Source organism: Pleurodeles waltl, chromosome 8 (assembly GCF_031143425.1).
Source record: "Pleurodeles waltl isolate 20211129_DDA chromosome 8, aPleWal1.hap1.20221129, whole genome shotgun sequence".
NCBI lineage: Eukaryota > Metazoa > Chordata > Amphibia > Caudata > Salamandridae > Pleurodeles > Pleurodeles waltl.
In genome coordinates this window covers 750,252,626-750,263,460 of record NC_090447.1, presented here as the reverse complement: position 1 = coordinate 750,263,460, position 10,835 = coordinate 750,252,626, and positions in this window count along the sequence as shown.

Sequence of the window (10,835 nt, the reverse complement as noted above, 5' to 3'; positions counted from 1 at the left end):
GGCATCCTGCACGGACCATCCCTGAGTACCATGCTCTTTAATCTTTATATACAGCCACTTGCAGACATTGTAATACCATTCCGGATCTCTCTAGTATTCTACATGAATGGCACCGAACAAGTATTCTCGCTCACTCCAGACCTGGACCTCGCAGTCCCCACCTTGAGACCTTGTCTGGAGTTGGTAGCCAGCTGGATTGACAAGTCAAGTTAAATGGAAATAAGACCGAACTGATGATATTAGGGAACAATCTACACACCCTATGGTCCCAGGGTTGGCCGGACCATCTAGACCAGTCCCCTCCCCCAAAATGGTTATAAAGAGCTTGGAGGTATGGCTGGACTCAACTCTGTCCATTGAAAACCAAGGCTCTGAACTCTTGACCTGTTGTTTCAGGACTCTTCAAAGCCTATGGAAAATACTTTACCTGCCCTTCCCGACATTTAGGAGCATGGCAGTCCAGGTAATGATCCTCTTTGGACTACGGCAATTCACTCTACCTAGGTGCGCCCAAAGCAGTCATCAGCAAATTACAAGTCGTGCAGAATGCAGCAGCCCATACCTTGTTAAAGATTCCCAAACACACTTCAGTCAGACAAGGACTGGCAGACCTAACTTGTCTCCCAGTATCGCAAATAATCAAATTGAAGGCCTTATGTATTGCACATAGCTGCTCTCTGTCCGCTCATTGCCCCCTACATCCTGAAGAGGGTCATTAGATGCTCCAACACATGCCAAAGGGCCCCGGTTGCTTCAATTAGAAGACCAAGAAGTGGAGGATGGTCCTTCAGCTTCAATGTATTTAATCTCCGGAACACCCTTCCCCTGGTCGTGTGGACAGGGGACAATGAACTGTCCTTCTGAAAATGACTCAAAACATGGCTATTCAAGAACTAACCTCAGATGGAGCAAATTTCATAAGCAGTGTCCCTTAACCAGTACTGGAATGCCTGCGGGTCACCATGCATTCCACAAATATGTCTAGTATAGTATAGTATGTTCTTTAGCTTTTCAAGTTCATGGAGAAAACGTGTATGAATATAGCAAAGAGTTATGAAATTTACGTTACATATTCCAACTATCTATTGGCCTCTGCTCTGGTCTTTTGAAATACCAATTTGTTCTCGGAATATTTTGATGCTTACCAGGTATTTTTGCATTAAACATGTGCTGGACATCCATTAGCATTCCCAAGTGTCTGTTTTCTTTTACAGTTGAATACTGTTACAAATGGGGTCTCTAGTTGGCAGTCGGTTTGCACCCTGTACAAGTAGGGACCCTCACTCTAATCAGGATAAGGGAGATACCCAGCTCAGACAACCCCTGCTCACCCCTGGTAGCTTGGCACGAGCAGTCAGCCTTATCTCAGAAGCAGTGTGTAAAGCATTTGCACATAACACACAGTAATACAGTGAAAACACTACAAAAGGACACCGTACCAGTTTTAGAACAATAGCCAATATTTATCTAAGCAAAACAAGACTAGAAAAATCCAACATACAATAATAAAGTTATGAATTTGCAAGAATTACTTAAAAATACAGGCCCTCATTACAACCTTGGTGGTAAATGCCACTTACCGCCGTGCTGACGGCTGCCAACATACCGTGACTGCGGCGGTATACCGCTGCGGGTATTATGACCCACACTGAGATATCCGCCACTGTACATACACCCACACAAGTCCGCCAGCCCAAAGGTCAGTGATTAAATGGCGGTACCAAAACCCACACCGTTACGCCAACAGGAATACGCCCACAGTATCATGACCCACAAATCACCACAGCAGTCTTTCAACCGCAGTAAACCATTGGCGGTACACACCGCCGCACTCAAAATACACACATACTTACAAAACTACACTACAATGGACAATTCAAACCAAACACATGACACACATACACCCACCACACCCAATCCAATATAAAACACACACCCACATTACCCACAACCCTATCAACAAAATAAAAGATTGCAAACAGAGAGAGGCAAGTCAGGAGCACCCACTCAATCAGAGCCACAAAACACTCTCACCCATACACCATCCACGCACCTCACAGCACACACCAAAAAACATCACCCCACACATCCTCACACGTACCACTCACACCACATCCATGGCACCCCAAAGACACCCCAGGTTTTCAGAGGAGGAGCTCAGGGTCATGGTGGAGGAAATAATCTGGGTAGAGCCACAGCTATTCGGATCACAGGTGCAGCAGACGTCCATTGCTAGGAAGATGGAGCTATGGCGGAGAGTTGTAGACAGGGTCAACGCCGTGGCGTGGGAGAGCACCCCAGAACAAGGGATGACATCAGAAAGAGGTGGAACGACCTACGGGGGAAGGTGCGTTCCGTGGTTGCAAGACACCAGGTAGCCATACAGAGGACTAGCGGTGGACCCCCACCTCCTCCCGCACAACTAACAACATGGGAGGAGCAAGTCTTGGCAATAATGCATCCTGAGGGCCTTGCAGGAGTAGCAGAGGACTGGACCCTGGTTAGTCAAATCTTTACTATTATATCCCCCACCCTACCTGCATGCCATCACAAACTCCTACCCCTGCCCTCACCCCATCACTCGACCATCTCACAAATACCCCAGTATCACTACCCCCCCTTCCCTATACCAAGCCCTGCATGCAACACCTATGCATGGACACCTGTCACAGACCTGCATGGACACCCACCACCAAAGCATGCCCATTTGAGAGAATCACAGAGCACACAAAATCACCATGCACTCAAGGCAAAGCTGACAGGACTATCACAACCATACAGGGAAACACACCCATGCACAAGATGGCACACGCAGATACAATAACACTGCATTTACATCCCCACAGGACCCCCAGTCAACGTCACCCGAGAGGAGGTGCCTCCAACATCCAGTCCCCTATAGAAGAGGCGCACAGTGATGACAGCAGCTCTGCATGAATGTATCACGATGACCAACCTCGCCCATCAGGGACCTCGGGACAGTCGGTTACCCTGCCACATTCCCATACCACCAGAGACCCTCACCCCTCAGGAAACACCAGCACAGCACCCTCCCAGCAGGCCCATACAACTGTCCCCAGGACACGTCAATCAGCAGTGTCTCCACCACTAAAGGGACTCCAGGCAACCCCACAAACCCATGAAAATCAGGGACCTGAGGTCAGTGGAAGTGGGCACAGAGGCACAGGACAACAGGGAAGCTGGGAGGACTGCTGTGCGACAGGGGAAGAACAAGCCCAGGGAACCCACTCTCCTCGAGGCACTTGCAGGGATCATGGGAACATACCAAAATTCCCAGGTGACCTTAGGTCAGAATCTGGCCAAGTAGCAGGAGACCCAGCGGCTGCAGGAGGAGCAGTACCTGGGGATCAGGGAGGACCTTAAACATATCCACACCATCCTGGTCACCATTGCAGGGGTGCTGGCTGACATGGCCACCTGAGGGAGGCAGTGCCACAACAACGGGCCCCTCACACTAGCCACAGCAATGAACAGCCCTCCACCTCCGCTGGCGCTAGTGGACAGGAGGCCCCGCCACTGGAACAACAGGCCACCAGCACCCCACCCCCTGCAGAAGGAGAACCACCCCACAAACGGTCCCTGCGATCCAGGCAGAAGCCAAAGAACATTGCCAAGACCCCTGCCAGGAAATAAGACTCTCCTGATTGTCACCCTTGTGTCCCACTCTGTCACCCTGTCCACCTTGAGCTGCCATTGCTCCCCTTCCTATCCCCCCTTGGACAATGCATCTCTGATACCAAGAGATTGGACTCTAACTGGACATTCCTCCACCATCCCCCCAGCCCATTGCACATCCTTCTCTATGTATTAGCATTGAAATAAACACCCTTGGAACAAATACAACATTGGAGTCTGTCAATTGAGTTGAATATGCAACAATCTGAAAACATGTAACTTCATATGTCCAATTATATTTACATTGGTATGACCTGTAGTGGGCAGCAGTGAACACACCATGAGCCAGAGTGGGGCACTGAGATCTGAAAATAGAGATGCCAAAGGGTACAGTAAGTGGCCATAGACATAGGGAAATCATGCTGCCAAGTCCAATGTCCAACAGAAAACAGAAATGATAAGTGAAGTTACAGTGTCTTACCTGTGTGTCACTGGAAGTACTGCTGTATGATAGTACTTCTGTTGTCCACATCTTCATCCTCTGCCTCACTGTCCGCAGGCTCCACCGCTGCCACAAGACCATCTCCAGGCTCATCCTCCTGCAGAAAAGGCACCTCGCGTCTCAAGGCCAGGTTGTGCAACATGCAAGGATGATCTGGCACACGTTCTTGGGTGAGTAGTACAGGGGTAGTACCTGTCAGATGGTGGCACCGGAACGTGGCCTTCAGAAGGCCGAAGGTTCTCTCAATTATCCTCCTTGTTCACCCATGTGCCTCATTGTAATGTTCATCTGCCCTTGTCCTGGCATTCCTCACTGGTGTCAGTAGCCATGAGAGGTTGGTGTAACCAGAGTAACCTGCAAATATCGAGGGATACCTGTTAGACACACACCAACCCTTAGGGACAACCCCATACCCAGACACCAACATATACTGGGTGGGGACCTTGGGCTTACCTATTAGCCACACCCGGTGCCTCTGGAGTTGGGCCATCACATATGGGATGCTGCTATTCCTCAAGATAAAGGCATCATGCACAGAGCCAGGATACTTGGCATTCACATGGGAGATGTACTGGTCCGCCAAACACACCATCTGCACATTCAGAGAGTGATAGCTTTTTCTATTCCTGAACACTTGTTCATTCCTCCGGGGGGAGGACAAATGCTACATGTGTACCATCAATGGCACCAATGATGTTGGGGCTATGTCCCAGGGCATAAAAGTCAGCTTTCACTGTAGCTCAAATCCTCCACCTGGGGGAAGACTAAGTAGCTGAGCATGTGTTTCAGCAGGGCAGACAACACTCTGGTCAACACGTTGGAGAACATTGGCTGAGACATCCCTGATGCCAAGGCCACTGTTGTTTGGAAGGAACCACTTGCCAAGAAATGGAGCACTGACAGGACCTGCACTAGAGGGGGGAATACCTGTGGGCTGGCGTATAGCTGACATCAGGTCTGGCTCCAATTGGGCACACAGTTCTTGGATTGTGGCTTGATCGAGTCTGTATGTTAGTAAAATGTGTCTGTCCTCCATTGTCGCCAGGTCCACCAGGGGTCTGTACACTGGAGGATGTCTCCATCTCATATTCATCCTCAGCGGTTGAAGCCTATGGAGGAAAACGGTGAGCAGAGGGTCATATTCACACATCTATTGCAATAATGATGCATTTCTTCATTTACAGAACCAGTATGTGAATCTGAGAGTCAGTTGCTGTGCCAATGTCTGCTGTGATGCAGTTAGGTGCCATGGCCCGTGCCCCCCTGAAATGGCGGCTGCCTGACCTGTGAGGAGGGACAAGTGGATATGAGGTAATTCCGCTGGCGATGTGTGCTGTTGGGGTAGGTGGTCGATGACCGCCGTGCAACGTCGGCTTGGTTATCATTGGGCCCTATGGGTTCCAGGAGCCAATGGCGATGTACGCTGGCGGTGCACACCGCTACGGATGTGACTGCCATTTTCTATCTATTCACTCACTTGCTACCTGACCTTCAACAGGAGAGGACCTACACTGCAAGTGCTGCTGTGACCTATGTCTGGAAGCGACAATGGCTCATATGTCTGGGGAAAGGGCCCCTGCCTTCACTGCGGAGGAGTTGGAGAGACTGGTGGATGGGGTCCTATCCCAGTACACTTTACTCTATGGTCCTCCAGACAAACAGGTGAGTACACTGTGAGCATGATGCGTGGGCCATGAATGTATGGAGTGCTGTGTGTGGAAGCCACTTGTAGGGGGGGGCTGAGGTGTATGGTGGTCAATGTATGTGCGTCAGGGGATGGGAGGGATATGGTGGGCCATGAGTGTGACGGTCCGGACGGTTAACTAATCCCTTTTCTGCTGTATCTTTCCTGGAGGTCAGCGCCCATCAGAAAAAGGGTATTTTTTGTGCCATCGCCAAGGAGGTGCGCACCCACTGCCGCAAACGGTGGTAGGACCTGCGCCATTGGGCAAGGAAGAAGGCGGAGGCCCAGCTGGGGCTGGCCTCCCAATGAGGAAGGGGTGCCCATCGTACCATGACCCCCCCTGATATTCCGCATCCTGGCGGTGGCCTATCTGGAGTTGGATGGGCGCTTGAGGGCATCACAGCAGCCACAAGGGGGTGAGTACAGATTAAGATTCTTGACTTAGCGCGCGTTAAGGGGTTACCTGGATGGGGGATGTGGGCTGGGGGTGCCCCTAGGCCAGGGCAAACATGGCAGGGTAGGTCCCTTGTTGGGCAGACTCTGAAGCACTCCAAACCCAATGGTGTTAGTGGGCATCTACTACTGGGGAGGGTCCTGTGGGTTTCAGGTGTGCAGCTGATGGTGTTATGCCATGTCCCCCATGGGCTGGTGACTAGCATTGTAACTGGTAGTGCATGGCCTAGTGCATAGGGCAGCTCCCTGTGTGTTGTGTCCCCCAGCGGTAGTGTTGTTGCTGGCATTGACCGCATGTATCCTCTGTCTCTCTCCCCCCTTTTTGTTTTGTCACCCTGTCCTTGTGTGCATTAGCATCATCTGGCAGAGGAGCAGAGGCAACGACGACGGAGGGAGCTGCTTCCCACATAGGCCTGGAGGCCGAATCCAGCGAGGGCACCAGTGGGACGGAGGACGAGGGGAGCACCACACCGACAGGAGGAAGCCCTCTGTGCCCACCCCAAAAACAGGTACAGCGGCCACCCCCCCACCAGCACGGCCCTCCCAGCAGCCCCTCAGCGTGTTTCCCGTGCCTGCTCACCCAGGAGGGGGGCATCTCCTTCGCCGCAGGCACCTCAGGCCCTGCCCCAGTCAGCCCTGCAGCCCTCATTGAGGAGGCTATTGACCTTCTGAGATCCCTCACTGTTGGGCAGTCAACCATTCTGAATGCCATCCAGGGTGTCGAGAGGCATTTGCAACAAACAAATGCATACCTAGGGAGCATTCACTCTGGCGTGGCAGCCCAACCAGAGAGCTTTTCAGGCTCTGGCCTCCGCACTGATGGCAGCCATTGTCCCTGACTCTAGCCTGCCCCCTCCAACTTCCTCTACCCAGTCCCAATCCCCTCAACCCCAGCCTATCCCAAGCACACCTTCAGACCAGCATTCACCCAAATCATCACACAAAAGTGGCTCAGGCAAACACAAGCACCACACTTCATCTCACAGGCACTCACACAAGCACCATCCCCATGCAGACACACCAACATCCACTGCCTCCACTGTGTTCCCCTCCTCCTCCTTGTCCACCTCCCTCCCCGTCGCGTCTCCACTCACACCTGCATGCACTACACCCTCATCCACTACCTCCATCACCAGCACGCCCATCACCACACACCCCTCACTGGTAGTCACCACCCCCACATCCATGCACACATCCCGTGTCCTCTCCCACTGTGTCTGTGACCCCTCCTCCCAAAGTATACAAACGCAAGCACACACCCACCCAACAGCCATCCACCTCACAACAGCATCTAGCTCATGCACCTGCACCCAAACAGAGCAGACTGACACTTCCTACAAGCACTCCCTCTTCCTCCACTCCCAAATCTTCATCCTCTTCCCTCCCCCATGTCCCTAAGAAGCTTTTCCTAGCCAACATTGACCTGTTCCCTACCCCTCCCCTGTCCTTCCCCTCAGGCCAGGGTGGCCAAAACCCATCCCAGCACCTCAGCCACCAAGTCCACGTCTGCTGTGGTTCCTGCAGCTGTCAGAGGCTCAAATGGGGCACCTGCCAGGCAAGCCAGTGTGCCACCAACCCCTGCCAAGGGCAAGAACATTCCACCACCTGGCAAGGTGAAGAAGGGGACAGCATCCAGTAAGGGGAAGGAGCCACAAACACCCAGCAAGGCTACCTCAAAGACTCCAGCTGCCAGACCCAAGGTGACACCACCATCTGCCAAGGGCAGGAAGGGGCACAAAACACCAACCAAGGCACTTCAGCTGTCTGAGCCTACAGGTGAAGGCGTGGTGGCTACCAGCACAAACGCCAGCACCATCACCTGCACCGCCACCTGCACCATCGCAAGCACTGCCACCTGCACCGCCGTAAGCACCACTACAGTCAGCAGCAGCAGCCCCAGTGGGCAGCCATCTAAGGCTGCAGGAGAAGGGCAGGAGCCTCCCCCCACCACTGGCAGCACCGGCACCTCCACCGCGGCCAGAACCGCCACTTGCACCGCCGCAAGTCCGGCCACAAGCACCACTACCTGCACCGCTGACAGTAGCACCACTGCCAGCAGCAGCAGCCCCAGTGAGCAGCCATCCGAGGCTGCAGGAGAAGGGCAGGAGCCTCCCCCCACCACTGGCAGCACCAGCACCGGAACTACCACCACTGTGCAGCCGTAGCTGCCGGCAGATGGACTGTAGCCCTGCCTCCATGGAGTATCATGCATCCTGACCACTGCAAATCTCGTGGGTCTGACACCCAGGTGAGGGATTGTGACCTGGCACCCCCCAAGTGCTGCATCACTGGGCACCAAGCCCCCTCCAGAACCAGTGGAGAAGGGCATCCACTCGCCCTATCCTTGGCAGGATGAAGCACACTGGGCACAAAGCCCCCTCCAGAACCAGTGGAGAAAGGCATCCACTCACCCTATCCTTGGCAGGATGAAGCACACTGGGCACAAATACCCCTCCAGAACCAGTGGAGAAAGGCATCCACTCACCTTATCCTTGGCAGAATGAAGCACACTGGGCACAAAGCCCCCTCCAGAACCAGTGGTGAAAGGCAGCCACTCACCCTACCCTTGGCAGGATGATGCAGACTGGGCACAAAGCCCCCTCCAGAAGCAGTGGAGAAACGCATCCATTCACCCTATCCTTGGCAGGATGAGGCACACTGAGCACAAAGCCCCCTCCAGAACCAGTGAAGAAAGGCATCCACTCACCCTATCCTTGGCAGAATGAAGCACACTGGGCACAAAGCCCCCTCCAGAACCAGTGGTGAAAGGCAGCCACTCACCCTATCCTTGGCAGGATGATGCAGACTGGGCACAGAGCCCCCTCCAGAAGCAGCGGAGAAACGCATCCATTCACCCTATCCTTGGCAGGATGAGGCACACTGAGCACAAAGCCCCCTCCAGAACCAGTGAAGAAAGGCATCCACTCGAGAGACTGTGGCCTTGCAATCCCCAGGACCAAGCAGTGGGCAGACCACCCACTTGAGAGACTGTGGCTTTGCACTCCCCAGGACCAAGCAGTGGGCAAAGCACCCACTTGAGAGACTGTGGCCTTGCACTCCCCAGGCCCATGCAGCGGGCAGACCACCCACTTGAGAGACTGTGGCCTTGCACTCCCCAGGACCAAGCAGTGGTCAGACCACCCACTTGAGAGACTTTGGCCTTACACTCCCCAGGACCAAGCACTGGGCAGATCACCCACTTGAGAGACTGTGGCTTTGCACTCCCCAGGACCAAGCAGTGGGCAGCCCACCCACTTGAGATACTGTGGCTTTGCACTCCCCAGGACCAAGCAGTGAGCAGACCACACACTTGAGCGACTTGAGAGACTGTGCTTTGCACTCCCCAGGACATTGCTGTGAGCATGGAGCCCCCTCCAGGAGCAGTGAAGTTGTACCATCTTCCGGCTGAGGTGCCCCCTCTTCCTCGTCCCCCTGAGGTGCCTGTGTGTTTTCGACATGATGCCCCTGCATTTGAGGCAGGAGTCAAGTGTGGGCTTGGCCTATGTGTTATGGCCCAGTGGGCCACGAACAATTTTTTGTGTGCACATTGTCCCTCATTTTGTATATGTTGTATATATAGTACATACTGTGTATTTATTTATGAATGTATTAATCAAGATTTCTCATATTACACTAATTTGAATCTATTCCTTTTGACCTTGTGTTATTCCTGAGGGTTACGGGGTGTATGTGTAATGTTGCATGTGTTTCTGTGTATGGTGTTGGGAGTGAGGGCGGGGGTGGGGATGTTGCATGTGTGTGTCACTCTCTTTTTCCTCCCGCTCACCCCTGTCTACTAGGTGCAGTACTCACCGTGGTCATCGTCGCCGCCGTTGGTGCTCCTGATAAATGAGAAGATACACCAACATGGGCAGGACGTGCAGCTCAGGCTCCATGGTGTCCTGGTTCTTCGTTAAGTGTCAAGAGGTGAGTGGTTTCCCTTCCAAGTACTGTTTCCACCGTGCTTTTGATGACGTTGGTACTGCCCCGAAAAAGCTGGCAGATGGGCGGGTTGTAATGGGGTGGGCGGTACATTGTCTTCCGCCTGGCTGTTGGCAGTTACCACTGCGGTGTTTGTTGCTACCGCCGTGGCGGTCGGAGTGTTAAAGTGGCTGTATGTGTTGGTGGTTTCCGCCGTGGTCATGATCCCATTTTTCTTACTGCCGGCCTGTTGGCGGTATTACCGCTGCTTTAACACCAACCGCCAGAGTTGTAATGAGGGCCACAGTTCCTTGAAGTCAATACCTCCGTCTGGGGCTACCATGGTATCGTGAACAACAAATCCAACAGTTTAGGCTTGTCGCGACGTCGCGGGCCATCTGCGGTGTCAGGAAGACCCACAAAACAGTACCTTGGGAATGCACGGAGATGTGATCCTGGCAATGAGATCCAGAGTATAACGTCGCTGGCATCGGTTCCTGAGGTCTGTGCGGGGGGCGTCTGACCCATGAAGTCACACCATTGCAGATCGAACTCCGGGCTGATGAGGAAGCCAGGGGCGCTGGCGTTCATGGCATCGGGGCTACAGTGCGAAGTGGGACGAAGTGACGTACAGTGCCT